Genomic DNA, 20228 nt, shown 5'->3' with positions numbered 1-20228 from the left:
ACACTATATCCACAGCCATTCCTCTGTCAAGGCTTCTACTCACCTCTTCATAAAAGCAAATTAGATTGGTTTGACAACTTCTATCCTTAGTAAACCCATGCTGGCTATCACTTATAATACAATTATCCCCTATGTATTCCTGTATGTAATCCCTTATAAGTCCTTCCAACAATTTACCCACAATGCACGTTAGACTTACCGGTCTATAATTGCCTGGCGAAGACCTAGAGCGCTTCTTGAAGATTGGTACCACATTAGCCTTGCGCCAGTCCCTTGGCACAATACCAGACACCAGAGAATCTCTAAATATCATGAACAAGGGTACAGATATTACTGAACTTACCTCTCTAAGAACTCTTGGGTGTAGTCCATCCGGCAATGGAGATTTGCTTACATTTACTTTACTTAACTTACCTTGTACCATCTCTACATTAAGCCAGTTCAATACATTATATGATGTGTTACCAGCACTGACCTGGCCAATGTCAGCTCCTTCTTCCATAGTATATACAGAACTAAAGAACCCATTCAGTAGCTCCGCCTTCTCTTGATCGCCCGTGACAACCTCCCCATTATCACTATTAAGGGGTCCTACATGCTCTGTCCTTGGTTTTTTTGTATTTATATATCTAAAAAAATATTTAGGATTAGTTTTGCTTTCTTTGGCCACCTGTCTCTCATTTAGAATTTTTGATGTTTTTATTACATTTTTACAGATTTTATTAAGCTCCTTGTGCTGTTTAAATGTTATAGCTGACCCATCAGATTTGTATTTTTTGAAGGCTATTTTTTTGTTGTTTATTGCTCTTTTAACCTCATTTGTCAGCCATGTAGGATTTAGTTTTAAGCGTTTATATTTGTTCCCCTTTGGTATATATTTAGCTGTATAGTTATTTAGAGTTGATTTAAAGATGTCCCATTTACCTTCTGTATCAGTATTTGAGAACACCTCCCCCAGTCTATGTCCTGTAGTGCAGCCCTCAGCCCAGGGAAGTTTGCCTTTTTAAAGTTATATGTTTTTGCTTTCCCCGTCTGTCTTTGTTTTCTACATTTTAAGTCGAAAGTAACTATATTGTGGTCGCTATTACCAAGGTTTTCCCTCACAGTTACATTACCAACCAGCTCTGCGTTATTGGAAATGATCAGATCCAACAAGGCATCACTTCTTGTTGGGTCCTCCACAAACTGGCCCATAAAAATATCCTGCAATAAATTTAGGAATTTTCTCCCCTTTGTAGTTTTAGCCAACCCCCGGCCCCAATCTATATCTGGATAGTTAAAATCTCCCATTATTACCACTGTACCTGCCCGGGCGGCCCTCTCTCTTTGTTTATACAGCCGACCTTCTATCTCTTCAGTGATATTAGGGGGTCTGTAGATTACACCAAATATTATTTTTTCAGTATTTCCCTCCTTTTGTAATTCTACCCACAGTGATTCCACATCCTCAGAATCATCACACACTATGGCATCGTTCACACTGACTTTCATACCACTTCTTACATACAGACAGACTCCACCACCTTTTCTGTTCATTCTATCCTTGCGAAACAATGTAAACCCCTGCAGATTAACAGCCCAGTCATGCGAGGAGTCCAGCCATGTCTCAGTGACCCCAACTATATCAATATGTTCCTCCAGTATCAAGGCCTTAAGATCCCCCATTTTATTTGCTAGGCTTCTGGCATTTGTGAACATACACTTTACATTTCCATTAAGTTTTTCACATATAGTCTCACTAATGGGATTTTCAGAGTTATTGGGGTTAATGTTATTATTTGAGTTATAAGGGCTTATTGTACTATTTAAGTTATTGGGGCTAATGGGATTTTTTGAGTTATTGGGTCTAACGTTATTATTTAAGTTATTGGGGCTAATGGGATTTTTTGCGTTATTGCGTCTAACGTTGTTATTTAAGTTATTGGGGCTAACGGTATTTTTTGAGTTAATGGGGCTTATTGTAGTTATTGAGTTATTGGGGCTAATGGAATTTTTTGAATTATTGGGATTGCAATTTTTCGGGCTACATTTATTTTTACAGCCAGTTTGTAACGCATGAATCTCCTTATCCACTGCTCTTAACCTCCCCCCACAGGACTCCTCTCCACCCACCATTATGTCCTGACCCCTCTCTAACCTATCCATCCCACTGTTTGCTTTCTTTGCTTTATTATCCTCCCCCCACTCACCTAGTTTAAATACTCAGCCACCCCTTCCAGGATTCTCTCCCCCAGCACGCAGTTTGTCACACTGTTTGCCCTTGCTGAATAATGTTGTTGTACTGTTATGTTGACTTGGAATCCTTTTCTTTTTTGTCTATCTTTGTAAACCTTAATAAAGATATACTATGGAAAAAAAAATTAACTCACTTTCCATGGCTCCCTTGTAGCTTCGGGAAAAGGATGTTCTGTGTCCGGATGGTCTCTGCAGACAGACCGCTATACTGGAGCCGTCCAGAGCTGTAGACGTGATGTCACAGCGCCACTTAGCCAATCATTGGCCACAGTGGTGTCCTGCCCTGGCCACTTATTGGCAAGTGTCACTGTTAGTTTCCACGGCTGTAGTCTCTACACACTGCAGCTTACGGGAAAGCTGTGTCACTGGCCACAGACGGGCCTCCCAAATGCCAGAGCTGCCTGAAAGTGAAGGAAGATATGTTAAAATAATTATTATTTTTTAAGCAGACTGATGACAATATAAAAATAAAAATTTCCACTTAACAACCCTTTTAAGAGGCTATCTAGCTATTTGTTTTATTTTTTATTTCTGCCCAGGCTGCCAAAAAAACAAACAAAAAAAAAAAAACTTTAACTTGCCTTCCCAAAGGGCCATCCATATTGGCCTACCGTCTTTCGGCCTCATTCTTCTTCCAAATTCTGGGGCCCCACATGTAACACTGCACTCAGCTAATCATCACCTTCAGGGATGTCTCGCCTTGGCCAGTGATGATGTAGCATGCCCAGGCACCAGGAAGAAGGCTGGACTTGAGCCCATTACATGACACTGCTGCTCAGCTTATCACCGGCTGAGATGGGAAATCGCTGCGGCCAGCAACAAGCTAAGAGCAGTGTTACGCATTGGACCCCAAAAGCCCGAAGAAGAACAGAATCAGAGAATGGGAGTTTGCTTCCAGTGGCCCCGGGGGAGTGGCAGGAGGTAAGTTAAAGTTTATTATTGGTATCCCCTGGATAACCCCTTTAACAATCTCTTGCTTGGTTATACATACATAGCATTGTATGGGTTATTGTGAAGGCAACTTGCTGTATCTGACCATCCATGAGAATTTTTGATTGACCATTGATTATTATTAACCCCATAAGGACCTAGGGCGTATGGATATGCCCTGCCTTCCTGGTATTTAAGGACCCAGAACATATCCATACGCCCGTGGGAATTTCGGTCCCCGCCGCACGCCGGGTGAGGACAGGACCAGGGTGACTGCTGATATCGATCAGCAGGCACCCCGTGCAAATGTCCAGTGGGGTCATCAGATCCCCCCATGTCGGCGATCGGCACAAATCGCAGGTGAATTCAAACCTGCAATTTGGCTGATTCTGGGTCATACGGGTCTATGGTGTCCTGGTGACCCAGAATATAAGGGGGATTGCGGTTGTCTAAGACACCTACGATCCCCCTGAAGGAATAGGAGTGAGGTGGCAGGGGTGCCACCCCTCCTATCCCTGCTATTGGTCGCCAGAAGCGACGACCAATAGCAGATCGGGGGCGGGGGGGTTAACTTTCGTTTTCCCCATCCTGCCCACCCACAATAGGCTGGAAAGAATGGGGAAACCGAAGAGGACCGATGGCAGAAGATCCACTTACCAATCAGGAGGCAGCGGGCAATGGTGATCGGCGGGCAGCGATGTCGTGCGGCTGACTCCCTGGATCCTAGCAACATCTGGAGGGTACAGTTTGAGACCACTATACAGTGGTCTCCAAATTGTAGCCCTCCAGATGTTGCAAAACTACAACTCCCAGGATACCCAGACAGCTGTTCGGGCATGCTGGAATATGTAGTTTTGCAACAGCTGGAGGGCTACAGTTTGAGACCACTGTACAGTGGTCTCTAAACTGTATCCCTCCAGATCTTGCAAAACTAAAACTCCTAGAATGCCCAAACAGCTGTTTGCTGTCTGGGCATGTTGGGATTTGTAGTTTTGCAACATCTGGAGGGCCACAGTTTGGAGATCACTGTGCAGTGGTCTCTAAACTCTAGCCCTCCAGATGTTGCAAAACTGCAAATCCCAGCATGCGCAAACAGCTGTTTCGGCATGCTGGGAGTTGTAGTTGCGTACTTCCAGCTGTTACATAACTACATCTCCAAGCATGCCCTTCGGTGATCAGTACATGCTGGGAGTTGTAGTTTTGCAACAGCTGGAGGCACACTGGTTGGAAAATACTGAGCTGGGTAACAGAACCTTACTGAAGGTTTTTCAACCAGTGTGCCTCCAGCTGGGGCAAAAGTACAACTCCCACATGCACAGTCTGTCAGTAATGCTGGGAGTTGTAGTTTTGAAACAGCTGGAGGTTTGCCCCCCCATGTGAATGTACAGGGTACATTCACACGGACGAGTTTACAGTGAGTTTCCTGCTTCAAGTTTGGGCTGCGGCAAATTTTTTGCCGCAGCGCATACTCCTGGCGGGAAACTCACCGTAACACGCCAGTGCAAATGTACCCTAAAAACACTACACTACACTAACACATAATAAAGGGTAAAACACTACATAAACACCCCCTTACACAGTCCCCCCAATAAAAATGAAAAACTTATTGTACGGCAGTGTTTCAAAAACAGAGCCCCCAGCTGTTGCAAAACAACAACTCCCAGCATTTCTGGACAGCCACTGACTGTCCAGGCATGCTGGGGGTTTAGCAACAGCTGGAGGCACCCTGTTTGGGAATCACTGGTGTAGAATACCCCTATGTCCACCCCTATGCAATCCCTAATTTTGTCCTCAAATGCGCATGGCGCTCTCTCACTTTGGAGCCCTGTTGTATTTCAAGGAAACAGTTTAGGGCCACATATGGGGTATTTCCATACTCGGGAGACATTGCACTACAATAAATACCCACATGTGACCCCATTTTGGAAACTACACCCCTCACGGAACGTGACAAGGGGTATAGTGAGCGAATTTTCATTAAAGTTGGATGGGGAAAAAAAATTCACTAAAATGCTGGTGTTACCCTAAATTTTTCATTTTCACAAGGGAAAATAGGAAAAAAGCCCCCCAAAATTTTTAACCCCATTTCTTCTGAGTAAGAAAATACCCTATATTTTCTGCAGGCGAAGTACAATGCTCAGAAGAGAGGGAGCGCCATTGGGATTTTGAAGAGAAAATGTGTCCGAAATTGAAGGCCACGTGTGTTTACAAAGCCCCCATAGTGCCAGAACAATGGACCCCCCACATGTGACCCCATTTTGGAAACTACATCTCTCATGCAATGTTATAAGGGGTGCAGTGAGCATTTACGCCCCTCATGTGTCTGACAGATTTTTGGAACAGTGGTCCGTGAAAATGAAAAATTTTATTTTTCATTTGCACAGCCCACTGTTCCAAAGATCTGTCAAATGCTAGTGGGGTGTAAATGCTCACTACCCCCTTAATAAATTCTGTGAGGGGTGTAGTTTCCAAAATGGGGTCACATGTGGGGGGTCCACTGTTCTGGCACCATGGGGGGCTTTGTAAACGCACATGGCCCCTGAATTCCATTCCAAACTAATTCTCTTTCCAAAAGCTCAATGGTGCTCCTTCTGAGCATTGTAGTGTGCCAGCAGAGCACTTGACGTCCACACATGGGGTATTTTCATACTCAGAAGAAATGGGGTTAAAAATTTTGGGGGTCATTTTCTCCTATTACCCCTTGTAAAAATTTAAAATTTACGGAAAAAAATGCATTTTTGTAAAAAAAATAATTTTTTGATTTACACATCCAACTTTAACAAAAAGTCGTCAAACACCTGTGGGTAGTTAAGGCGCACTGGTCCTATTGTTACGTTCCTTAAGGGGTGTAGTTTCCAAAATAGCATGTGGGTATTTTTTTGCTGTTCTGGCACCACAGGGGCTTCCTAAATGTGCCATGCCCCCAAAAACCATTTCAGCAAAATTTGCTTTCAAAAAGCCAAGTGTGACTCCTTTTCTGAGCATTGTAGTTCACCCGCAGAGCATTTTACGTCCAAACATGGGGTGTTTCAATACTCAGAAGAGATGGGGTTACAAATTTTGGGGGACATTTTCTCCCATTACCCTTTGTAAAAATGGTAAATTTTGGAAAAAACTGCACTTTAGTGAAAATCTTTTTTTTTCATTTACACATCGAATTTTAACGAAAAGTCGTCAAACACCTGTGGGGTTTTAAGGCTAACTGGACCCCTTGTTACGTGCCTTGAGGGGTGTAATTTCCAAAATGGTATGAAATGTGGGGTTTTCTGCTGTTCTGGCACCATAGGGTCTTCCTAAATGTGGCATGCCCCCCAAAAACCATTTCAACAAAATTCACTCTCCAAAATCCCATTATTGCTCCTTCCCTTCTGAGCCCTCTACTGCGCCCTTCGAAGACTTGACATACACATATGAGGTATTTCCTTACTCGAGAGAAATTGGGTTACAAATTTGGGGGGGGGGGGTCTTTTTCTCCTATTACCACTTGTAAAAATTCAAAAACTGGGTCTACAAGAACATGCGAGTGTAAAAAAATGAAGATTTTGAATTTTCTCCTTCACTTTGCTGCTATTCCTGTGAAACGCCTAAAGGGTTAACACACTTACTGAATGTCATTTTGGATACTTTGAGGGGTGCAGTTTTTATAATGGATTCATTTGTGGGGTATTTCTAATATGAAGGCCCTTCAAATCCACTTCAAAACTGAACTGGTTCCTGAAAAATTTTAATTTTGAAACTTTTGCCAAATATTGGAAAATTGCTTCTGAACTTTGAAGCCCTCTGATATCTTACAAAAGTAAAAACATGTCAACTTTATGATGCAAACATACAGTAGACATATTGTATATGTGAATCAAGATATAATTTATTTGGAATATCAATTTTCCTTATAAGCAGAGAGCTTCAAAATAAAAAAAATGCTACATTTTAAATTTTTTCATCATTTTGGGGCTACACCAACCTGTTAGTGTAAATAAAAAACACAGGCATTTCTTGAAAATTGTTGTTGCGCTAGGTCCGCTCGGAAATGCGTAGTCTAATGTGTGCATTTCACGCTGGAATTGGGATTTCCGCAGCAGAAACATCTGTACCGAAAATTCCACTGTGCTAACAGTGCAGCAAAATCCAATTAAAATCAATAAGACTCTGCTGCAGAGGAATGTGTATGGGGAGTATTCCAGCAGAATACCCTAAAGGTGTTATCCAGGGATAGAAACACAGAGCTCATTTATTTTAAAAACAGCACCACCACTGTCCTCAGGTTGTGTGTGGTATTACAATTAGGCTCTGTTTGCCTTGATGGAAAGGAGCTGCAATACCACACACAACCTGAGGGCAGAGGTGGTTCTTTTTTGGAAAAAAATAGCTTTAAGGGTACCCGCCCTTAGACTTCTTATCCCCTATCCAATGGATTGGGGATAAGATGTTTGATCGCAGGGGTCCCGCCGCAGGGTCCTTGCTGCACCTGGCGTTCCTTTAGAGCGTCGGGTGCAGCACTAGAGGCTCATGACATAATGATCATGCCCCACTCATGATGTCATGACCACGCCCCCAATGCAAATTTATCAGAGGGGGCATGGTGGCCATCACACCTACTTCCATAGAATTGCATTGAGGGGGCGTGGTCGTTACATTACTTGCGGGGCATGGCCGTGACATCACAAGCCTCCGCCTCCCCAGCGGTGGGACTATTGGGATCCTTTAGATAGAGGATAAGATGTCTAGGGGGGGAGAACCCCTTTAAGTGATAATTAATACAGTTTACAGAAGTATATTATGTAATTCTCCTCTCCAAAATATCTTTCCTCATTCCAAGATGTTCACAAAGGGTTACCAATCCAAAGGCAGGAGAAGTGGGAAATAGCTTGGGGGCCTGACCCTTTTACTATATGGAATTCATATATTTTGAATGATAGCCTTGGCCCTACTCACCCTACTAGCTTAATATGGAATACATATATATGTGAGAACAATACCGGTACATTCAATTCTCCCATTCACCAGCAGTAGGTTGACCAAAGGTGAATAAATGCTGCCAGTAAACAGAAAACCCATAACATTACAATGTGTTGCTATAAATATATGGCTACTGTTTGCACAACACAGTGTGATGTACCACTCGGCAGGAGAAGCGTGTATTGTATGAAGCATCATTATTAAAGCTTGGGGCTATGTGACAAACAAGTGGTTGTTGTAGCCATGTAACACTAAACACTACATGATTTTTTCTTTAAAAAAAAGACACAAATTGTTTCACAGTGACTCCAGGCCTTTTATTTCTTTTACAATAATGTGCATTGATGCACAAGAAATAAAAACCAAGATAAGTTCAGAGTATCTGGAGAATTAATGTGTTTTCAGGTCTCATTGAAGTAAATAAGCGTTTTAGATGCCTTTCTTATAGTAGTAGCTGAATGCTAGTTTCTAGAATAAACACCGTTTTTTGGGAATAGCAAAATGGTTTTCAGATATCCGTGACACATTAGATACATTTTTAATGTAAGTCAAATAGCAGTGCTTAAATAAGACTGAAAAACCCAGGGATTCAATATTTGTCGGTAAAGTGTATAATGTGATATGACAAACAAAAAAAAATGCAATTATTGCATTTAGTATTTTTTCTTTTATTTCATTTACAGTATGGGATCAATAATGGTATATTTTAATAGTTTGGTAGATTGGAATTCCACTTGCAGTGATTCCAAATTTGTTGTTGTTTTTTTTATTTATTTATAATGTATATATATATATATATATATATATATATATATATATATATATATATATGAAAAAAGAAAGATAGCCAGCACAACAGCCTAATACACGGGTGCATACTGCCATGGCAGATACAGAGTATACAAAAAAAGAGGATTGCGGCAGCACACATCCCCGTGGTGGATGGGGGACACGTTTTGATCAAAATGTGCGCTAAGAGCCTCAATTTTTTGACCAATGTGTGTTGCTGCAATCCTCTTTTTTTGTAAACTCTGTATCTGCCATGGCAGTATGCACCCGTGTATTAGGCTGTTGTGCTGGCTATCTTTCTTTTTTCTTGTATGTACAATTCAGGGGGAAATGGCACCCTCTTTAGCTGTGCACCCCTCCCCCTTTTTCACAGGTGGAGTTTTAACCCCTTAAGGACAATGGACGTACTCCTACGCCCCCGTTTCCGAGTCCTTAAGGACCGAGGACGTAGGAGTACGTCCTGTCCTTTCCCGGCCCCCTGCCGCTAGCCGGAGGGGAGCCGGGGCCGGATTCCTGCTGAAATCGTTCAGCAGGCATCGCGGCATATCGCCCAGGGGGGTCATTATGCCCCCCCATGTCGGCGATGGCCGCAGATCGCTGGACAATTCAGTCCAGCGATCTGCGGCGATTCCGGGTCAATTGGGTCTCCAGTGACCCGGTGACCCGGAATTACTGGCTGATCGGGGCCGTCAGAGACGGCCCCGAACAGCCAGAGCCTGCAGGGGTGAGGTGGCACTGGTGCCACCTCACGATCGCCCTGATTCGTCGGCCGGATTACCGGCTGACCAATCAGGGCACCTGCTGCGGGTGTCATTCCCGCACCCGCTCCGCCCCTCTTCGGGAGGACGTGAGCAGGTGCGGGACGTGCACCCCTGGTGCTGGGGACCCCGATCCCCGGCGTTAATGTTGGGATCGGAGCCCCAGGAGCGACGACGGCGGCGGCGGGACTGACCTGTGCGCGATCAAGCAGCAGCAGGAGGTGAGTGACAGCCTCCTGCTGTTGCTTAGCAACAGCTCCCAGCATGCAAAAAGGGCATGCTGGGAGCTGTAGTTATGCAACAGGAGGAGGCAGACCACCACAACTCCCAGCATGCACTTATGGGCATGCTGGGACTTATGGTTTTGCAACAGCTGGAGGCACATTCTTTCTATGGAAAAGTGTACCTTCAGCTGTTGTGTAACTACAACTCCCAGCTTGCACAAACAGCTTAAGTGCATGCTGGGAGTTGTAGTGGTGCATCTGCTGGTTGCATAACTACAACTCCCAGCATGCCCGTTGGCTGTCGGTGACTGCTGAGAGTTGTAGTTTTGCAACAGCTGAAGGCACACTGAGTTAAGTAGCAAACCAGTATGTCTCCAGCTATTGCATAACTACAATCCCCAGCATCCCCAGCCAAAGTAGTATGCCTCCAGCTGTTGCATAACTACAACACCCAGCATGCCCTTCCGCTGTCCGTACATGCTGGGGGTTGTAGCTTTTGCAACAGCTGAAGGCACACTGGTTGCAAAACACTGAGTTTGTTGCCAAACTCGGTGTTTCACAATCTGTGTGTCTCCAGCTGTTGCAAAACTACAACTCCCAGCATGCACTGATAGACCGTACATGCTGGGAGTTGTAGTTTTGCAACAGCTGGATGTCCCCCCCCCCCCCCAATGTGAATGTACAGGGTACACTCACATGGGCGGAGGATTACAGTAAGTATCCGGCTGCAAGTTTGAGCTGCAGCAAATTTTCTGCTGCAGCTCAAGCTGCCAGCGAGAAACTACTGTGAACCCCCCGCCCGTGCGACTGTACCCTAAAAACACTACACTACACTAACACACAATAAAATAAAAAGTAAAAAAACACTACATATACACATACCCCTACATAGCCCCCCTCCCCTCCCCAATAAAAATGAAAAACGTCTGGTACGCCACCGTTTCCAAAACGGAGCCTCCAGCTGTTGCAAAACTACAACTCCCAGCATGCACTGATAGACCGTACATGCTGGGAGTTGTAGTTTTGCAACAACTGGATGTTCCCCCCCCCCCAATGTGAACGTACAGGGTACACTCACATGGGCGGAGGATTACAGTAAGTATCCGGCTGCAAGTTTGAGCAGAGGCAAATTTTCTGCCGCTGCTCAAACTGCCAGCGAGAAACTACTGTGAACCCCCCGCCCGTGCGACTGTATCCTAAAAACACTACACTACACTACCACAAAATAAAATAAAAAGTAAAAAACACTACATATACACATACCCCTACATAGCCCCCCTCCCCTCCCCAATAAAAATGAAAAACGTCTGGTACGCCACTGTTTCCAAAACGGAGCCTCCAGCTGTTGCAAAACAACTACTCCCAGTATTACCAGATAGCCACTGACTGTCCAGGCATGCTGGGACTTTTACAACAGCTGGAGGCACCCTATTTGGGAATCACTGGCGTAGAATACCCCTATGTCCACCCCTATGCAATCCCTAATTTAGGCCTCAAATGCGCATGGCGCTCTCACTTTGGAGCCCTGTCGTATTTCAAGGCAACAGTTTAGGGTCACATATGGGGTATCGCCTTACTTGGGAGAAATTGTGTTACAAATTATGGGGGGTATTTTCTGCTATTACCCTTTTTAAAAATCAAAAATTTTTGGGAAACCAACATTTTAGGTAAAATGTTTTTTATTTTTTTTACATATGCAAAAGTTGTGAATCACCTGTGGGTTATTAAGGTTCACATTACCCCTTGTTACGTTCCCCGAGGGGTCTAGTTTCCAAAATGGTATGCCATGTGTTTTTTTTTTGCTGTCCTGGCACCATAGGGGCTTCCTAAATGCGGCATGCCCCCAGAGCAAAATTTGCTTTCAAAAAGCCAAATGTGACTCCTTCTCTTCTGAGACCTGTAGTGCACCAGCAGAGCACTTCTCACCCCCATATGGGGTGTTTTCTGAATCAGGAGAAATTGGGCTTAAAATTTTGGGGGGTATTTTCTGCTATTACCCTTTTTAAAAATGTAAAAATTTTGGGAAACCAAGCATTTTAGGTAATTTTTTTTTTTTTTTTTAACATATGCAAAAGTCGTGAAACACCTGTAGGGTATTAAGGTTCACTTTACCCCTTGTTACGTTCCCCGAGGGGTCTAGTTTCCAAAATGGTATGCCATGTGTTTTTTTTTTGCTGTCCTGGCACCATAGGGGCTTCCTAAATGCGGCATGCCCCCAGAGCAAAATTTGCTTTCAAAAAGCCAAATGTGACTCCTTCTCTTCTGAGACCTGTAGTGCGCCAGCAGAGCACTTCTCACCCCCATATGGGGTGTTTTCTGAATCAGGAGAAATTGGGCTTAAAATTTTGGGGGGTATTTTCTGCTATTACCCTTTTTAAAAATGTAAAAATTTTGGGAAACCAAGCATTTTAGGTAAATTTTTTTTTTTTTTAACATATGCAAAAGTCGTGAAACACCTGTAGGGTATTAAGGTTCACTTTACCCCTTTTTATGTTCCCCGAGGGGTCTGGTTTCCAAAATGGTATGCCATGTGTTTTTTTTTTGCGGTTCTGGCACCATAGGGGCTTCCTAAATGCGGCATGCCCCCAGAGCAAAATTTGCTTTCAAAAAGCCAAATGTGACTCCTTCTCTTCTGAGACCTGTAGTGCGCCAGCAGAGCACTTTTCACCCCCATATGGGGTGTTTTCTGAATCAGGAGAAATTGGGCTTCAAATTTTGGGGGGTATTTTCTGCTATTATCCTTTTTAAAAATGTAACATTTTTGGGAAACCAAGCATTTTAGGTAAAACATTTTTTTTTTTTTTTACATATGCAAAAGTCGTGAATCACCTGTGGGGTATTAAGGTTCACTTTACCCCTTGTTACGTTCCCTGAGGAGTCTAGTTTCCAAAATGGTATGCCATGGGTTTTTTTTTTTTGCTGTCCTGGCACCATAGGGGCTTCCTAAAGGTGACATGCCCCCCAAAAACCATTTGACGCTCCTTCCCTTCTGAGCCCTCTACTGCGCCCGCCGAACAATTAACATAGACATATGAGGTATGTGCTTACTCGAGAGAAATTGGGTTTCAAATACAAGTAAAAATTTTCTCCTTTTTACCCCTTGCAAAAATTCAAAAATTGGGTCTACAAGAACATGCGAGTGTAAAAAATGAAGATTGTGAATTTTCTCCTTCACTTTTCTGCTATTCCTGTGAAACACCTAAAGGGTTAATACACTTAATGAATGTCATTTTGAATACTTTGGGGGGTGCAGTTTTTATAATGGGGTCATTTATGGGGTATTTCTAATATGAAGACCCTTCAAATCCACTTCAAACCTGAACTGGTCCATGAAAAATAGCGAGTTTGAAAATTTTGTGAAAAATTTCCAAATTGCTGCTGAACTTTGAAGCCCTCTGGTGTCTTCCAAAAGTAAAAACTCATAAATTTTATGATGCAAACATAAAGTAGACATATTGTATATGTGAACCCAAAAATGTTTTATTTTGAATATCCATTTTCCTTACAAGCAGAGAGCTTCAAAGTTAGAAAAATTCAAAATTTTCATTTTTTTCATCAAATTTTGGGATTTTTCACCAAGAAAGGATGCAAGTTACCATAAAATGTTACCACTAAGTTAAAGTAGAATATGTCACGAAAAAACATTCTCGGAATCAGAATGATAGCTAAAAGCATTCCAGAGTTATTAATGTTTAAAGTGACATTGGTCAGATGTGCAAAAAACGCTCCGGTCCTTAAGGTATAAAATGGCCTGGTCCTTAAGGGGTTAAATGGATCCAGCATGTCACCCAATCAGAGGCTATATGCCCAGCAGAGGTGAGTTGGTATCTGAGCGTTAGGCTCAGAATTGGTGCTAGGGTCCCATTCTAAATGAGGCCACCTCCCCGTGGTGGATGGGGGACACATTTTGATCAAAAAGTGCGCTAAGAGCCTCAATTTTTTGACCAATGTGTGCTGCTGCAATCCTCTTTTTTTGTATACTCTGTATCTGCCATGGCAGTATGCACCCGTGTATTAGGCTGTTGTGCAGGCTATCTTTCTTTTTTCTTGTATGTACAATTCAGGGGGAAATGGCACCCTCTTTAGCTGCGCACCCCTCCCCCTTTTTCACAGGTGGAGTTTTAAATGGATCCAGCATGTCACCCAGTCAGAGGCTATATGCCCAGCATGTGCTGCTGCAATCCTCTTTTTTTGTATAATATATATATATATATATATATATATATATATATATATATATATATATCAAATAGAAAAATAATTGCAGTACTCTGAAAATTTTTATAATAGTGGTGCCAGCCCCCAAACCCGATCACAGTCCATTCAGATAAAAGACACACCAGGGATGCAGCACTCCAAAAATATATTTTTTTTATTCCACTTTCTTTGTCCTGTATAGGCAATAATGTAATTGCTCATAAAGGTGAATGCAGTACATCTGTACCTTATTGATCCCTGAGATCTGCACTCTGTTGATAGAGTCTGCATTAGACAAAATCAGAATCTATGCAGCTAAGTAGACCCAACAAACACCATAGTGTGCCAGGACAATGGATCCAAACCACTGTAACACCAAGGACAGGAAAAAAGGCTATATAGATTATGCTGTCAGTTTTGACAACAGCACTAAAATGCTCAATAGCCAGCAGCGGGGATCAATATGCTTCAGTTATCAATGGTGGCCTTCTGCTACTCAGAAACCACACCCATGATGTGTATTTGGTCACGGGTTGTTAAGAGGTTAAAGGAGTATTGCAGTAGGAAACACTTTTTCCCTATCCATATAATAGGAGATAGGTGTCTAATTCCAACTTCTGTCAGACCCTGATATCGCGAGGATGGGGACCAGACTCCTCATTGGAATGAAGCAGCATGTTAAACATGTGGACCACGGTTAATTTTTTATGGGACCTTCAGGGTATACAATGGATCTGGGCCCATTGACTTATAATGGGTCTATGAACATTCTATCACTGTCATGATAGAAATGGCGATAAGAACTCAAAGCCAAGCCTTAGTAGTAGTAAAGTAGTCAACAATATTCTGCTGCCCAAAGATGTCCCTCACCAACGACCCTTTCCCCCCCGCTATATGTTGGTTTGGTAATGGTTTGTTCTGACTCTGCTTCTGTCCGTGCCCTCGGATTTATGCATTATTTTTCTTGCCCCAGTCTCAGCTTATCTTCCAGTCTATTTACAACAGTGATAACAACAGTGACTATTCTGTGGACATGATCTTGGAATCTCATGAGGAGTAAATGGGTTTTTCTGCTATGGAAAGTTCTGGCATATCATTAGGTTCTACCTTCTGATTGATGGAGCTTCAGCTGCCAGCTTCTCCAACAATTCTCTCAATTGGAGGATGAGATTGCCACTGTGTGGGAAATAAGCCCAAGGGAGCTCAGTCCCTTTGTTCTATAGACCAGTGACTTTCCAGAGTTTGGACTCTTATCTTAGCACAAATTTTTCCAAACTGTGGATCTTTTTTTTTTTGCAAAAACTCCCAACATCCCCGGACAGCCAACGCTGGGAGTTGTAGTTTCCTGGAACAGAGAAGTGACATCACGCCACACCCCCTCATGATGTCACACCATGCCCCCTCCATTCATGTCTATGAGAGGGGGGTCACGCCCCCTCTCATAGACATGAAGGGAGGGGGCATGGCATGACATCACAAAGGGGCGTGATGTGACATCACATCTACAGTCCCGGAAACTCATAGGTTTTCGAGACTAGAGCTGCAGCCCGGCACAAAATGCAGGATGCTGCAGAGAGATCGTGAGGGATAAGATTTCTATGGCCGGAATAACCCTTTAACCCCTTGTGTATATATACGTCGATTTTTCCCATGACTTAATGCAAATGGAGGTATATATATATCCATTCCCGATATATATATATCCATTCATGGTGCCATGAGCGTGTGGGCGGTGATCAGCGGCTCATAACGCCGGGCACCTGCCGCAGCTGTCAGGAGTGGAGCTGCTCTCCGATCCTGACAGTTAACCCCTTCAGTGCTGCGGTCAATCTGACTGCAACACTGACCGCCAGTGACAGAGGGAGGGAGCTCCCCCTGTTCACCAACGGGGGCGCCACAACACAATCGTGGGTCGCCGTTGGTTGCTATGGCAGCAAGAGGTCAGATAATTACCTCCTGTCTGCCTGCTATGGAATCCTGTGAGATCCAGCCACACGACCCGCCCCTCAATACAAGTCTATGAAAGGGGGCGTGGTGGCTGTCACGCCCCCTCCCATAGACTTGCATTAAGGGGGCGGGTTGTGACATCATGAGGGGCGGAGCCATGATGTCACAATGCTCCGACCCCTGTATCGCCCATCAATACGCACAGAGCGAGTTTGTTCTGTGCAGTAATGAAAGCGGGTGCTGCAGCCGAGATCCCGGGGGTCCTCAGCGGTGGGACCCCCACGATCTGACATCTTATCCCCTATCCTTTGGATAGGGGATAAGATGTCCCGGGGCAGAGTATCCCTTTAAGGTAAAAAATGGGTCCATCCTTAAGGGGTTAAGGTCCACAGTTTGAAGACCACTATCGCAGGAATATGTCTGTGACATGCAAGCTATAGTTGTTCTTAGTCTCTGCATTTTGTTTCAGTTAGTGTCAAACCAACCATAGACACCGGAGGTTCCATGTCTTCAGGTGTTGACCCATGCAGCTTTCTACTTGTATTACAACTGGTACAATTCCCTATTAGAAGACCCGTTATACTGTATAATAAGTGTTGTGTTATCAAATGACCCAAATATAAGCTACCTTTTACCAGGCTTGTAGTTGGAGTAATATCACAAGGGATTTTCTGTGAAAGTTCTTAAATCATTTACAACATCCGTGCAACTATTTTCGACACTCAAGGTGACAACAACAAAATCTACTTTTCCTGTCTGCCATTCTGAATTCTCTCACTATCCAGCTGTCAGGGTTTCTTGGACCAGTTGTGCCAGTGGTGCGCACCGCGTGTAAGTTAGGAAATAGAAAATGAAATGATGAAAGTAGAAAAAGATTAAGTAAGAAGGAATTCTATAAATAAATAATAACCAGCCAGCATCTATCTCTCTAATAAATTATTGTCATCCTGCATCAAAGTGGTTTTACCTTAATTGTAAAAACAGGTCTGTATAGAAAGCACAAAATAAAGAACAATTTTAGGTGATAGATAGATATCAGATAGATAGAGACAAAGATGGACAGACAAGAGATAGATACTGTGAATAGGAGATAAATATTAGATAGATAGATATGAGATGATAGATAGATATGCGTTAGATAGATAGATATGAGATAGATAAATAAATAGATATGAGATAGATAAATAAATAGATATCCGAAAGATAGATAGATAGCTATGAGATAGATAGATAGATATGCGTTAGATAGATAGATAGATAGATATGAGATAGATAGATAAATAAATAAATAAATAGATATGAGATAGATAGATAAATAAATAAATAAATAGATATGAGAGATAGATAGATATGAGATAGATAGGAGATATATAGGAAATAAGGTAAGTATGGTGGTCCCACCTTTAGGGGGGAAACTATCTTCAGTAGGTCCTACCTACAGGGGGCAAACTACTTTTAAGGGTGCTCTATCTATAGGTGGCAAATAACCTTTAGTGGTGAGCTACCTTCAGGGTGTCTTACCTACATGGAGAAAACTACCTCCACCAGGGTCCTTCCTACAGGGGGGGGGGGGGATAACTACAGGGACTACCTACAAGGAAAAGCTACCTACTTGGAGTTAACTATCCACAGAGGGGTCCTGCCAACAGAGGGTCCTATCTCCGGGGGGGGGGGGGGGGAAGGGGGGTTGTAACTTCATAATGAAAAAATTACCCACTGGGGGAACCTACAGGGGGGGAATCTACCTACTCCTCCCCAGCCGACCTACCCCTCAGCACTAACTTACTTTTCTACCTACTTTTCTGTGCGTTGCCCCAAAGGGCAGTGTTATCTATGAGATGATAGATAGATATATGCATTATATAGATAGATATGCGATAGATAGATAAATGGATATGAGATAGATAGATGTGAGACAGATAGATAAATAGATAGATGTGAGATGGATAGATAGATAGATAGATTGATAGATAGAAATATAGATAGATAGATAGATAGATAGGAGATATATATAGGGGAGAAGGTAAGTACGTTTTTGTTTTAAAACATAGTGGTCCCACCTTTAGGTTGGGAAACTACCTTCAGTGGGTCCTCCCTACAGAGGGCAAACAATTTTTAAGGGTGTCCTGCCTATAGGTGGCAAATGACCTTTAGCGGTAAACTACCTTCAGGCTATCTTGCCTACATGGAGGAAACTACCTTCATCAGGGTCCTTCCTACAGGGGGGGGATACCTACAGGGACCACCTACAGGGAACAAATACCTACTTGGAGTTATCTACCTACAAGGGGGTCCTACCAACAGAGGGTTCTATCTCTGGGGGGGCAACTATATAATGAAAAAATTACCCACTGGAGGGGGAACCTACAGCGGGGGGGGGGGGGGGGATCTACTACTCCTCCCCAACCGACCTGCCCCTCAGCACTAACCTACTTATCGACCTACTTTTCCGTGTGTTGCCCCAAAGGGCAGCAATATTGTGTGAGACCCTGTAGGTGAGGAAATGGGATGGTGGGTGTTGAAAAAGTGAGGAGCCTAATATGTTTGTCTGTCAGGGTCTAAAGAGATGAGTTGTGGATGGAAGAAATCGGCAAGAACTTTTGGTGGTCTTGTCCAGATGGAGAATAAATGGGAAAGTGACTAACCAATTTCCAATCAGAGAAGATGCCACCTATAAGTCACTGGATATATTTGCACGGTGCATTGCTCCATTAAAGCCTTTATTCTGTCTTTTGTTGAAAACTGTTTAGCAAGAGTACCCTGAGGGAAACATTTTTCCCAAGGGTATAAAGACAAAGGTTGGGAAACAGTGGTGCAAGGTATGAATATGTCATTGCATCCCTATTACTGTGATGTAACAGTGAGTGCATATTCTTATATTACTACATTCCCAAGGACCATTACTTCTAAATGCACCTGTATTCCACTGAGGAGAGGATATTCGGTTCTTTTTAAACACATTCAAGATGCAAAACAATGTAAATGTGCCACAGGTCAACAATGGATTGCATCTAAAATTTATAGCGTTACTGAGCACTTAACACCATTAGAATACAGATGAGACTAAGTGGCTGAGAAGTCATCACAATGGAACCTTACTCACTGTATTACTAGTAGGCATGTAACATACCAGTTTGCATATTTTCTATATGTTGTTTTTTTTTTTTTTTAACAACCTTGGCAGAACATTCTCTAACCTGTTTATTTCCCCGCTTTATGTTTTTCCAAGCAGAGAGAAAGCAGAAAATTGTCACAATCTATCCAACTTGCAGTCATGTTCTTTGTAGTCATATTCCAAAATTGTCAAGTTCTGCACCTCATCCTTGTTATGATGTTTGTCACCCGGCTGAAGAAGGACACTGACCCAAGTCTTTAGGCTTCCTAACCTTTTGTCTGGACAGATCTTACTGATTCTTATATTTCATCATAATTAAAGATAACTAATTTGGGTGTTTTATTAGGGCCATACAGGTCAGGCCCCACCTGAGATGTCTGGAGCACAAAGAGCACAGGGACCATCACTATAAAACTCAGAGCTAACAAGAAGAAAATGGACAATTGCATATAGTTTTATTTAATTAAAAGGGGTCATCCACCATGAGGTGATTTTAGTACGTACCTGCCAGACAGTAATGGACATGCTTAGGAAGGATCTGTGCTTTTTTTTTTTTTTCTTTAACAGTATATATATATTTTTTATTTATGAAATATTTTATTTTCAAGTTTCAACAATTACTTAACAGGACCAACAAGCACATAAGACCGTACAAAATCCCCCCCCCCCCCCTTCTCACCCCCTGGCCTGGAACAGCCCTACCTTTCTTAGCTCAATCTGATCCACTCTTCCATAATTCTTAAAGTTTACATATTTGATTTTTTTCCTTTTTTTTCCCCACAGAAATATAACTCCTCAAACCTTTTAACTTGGCCCACAAGTGTAATCAATTCTCTTCTTCTTGGTGCTACGGGTGCAATCCAATTTCTCAGAAAATTAATTTTCACCAAACATAATAATTTCAGGATTCATTTTTTATATACCCCATTTCCTATAGTTAGGCCCATTATCACTGTCTTAATTTCATATGGAATCTTAACCTTATAATCTACTTTCTTATAAACCTCTCCCCAAAATTGTTGAATTTTTGGGCAGTTCCATAACATGTGTCACTCCTTCTACTTCTTCATTACATTT

The sequence above is a fragment of the Hyla sarda genome, chromosome 5, assembly GCF_029499605.1.
Source record: "Hyla sarda isolate aHylSar1 chromosome 5, aHylSar1.hap1, whole genome shotgun sequence".
Taxonomy (NCBI): Eukaryota; Metazoa; Chordata; class Amphibia; order Anura; family Hylidae; genus Hyla; species Hyla sarda.
The sequence above is the reverse complement of the archived record's forward strand: the minus strand, read 5'-3'. Positions refer to the sequence as shown.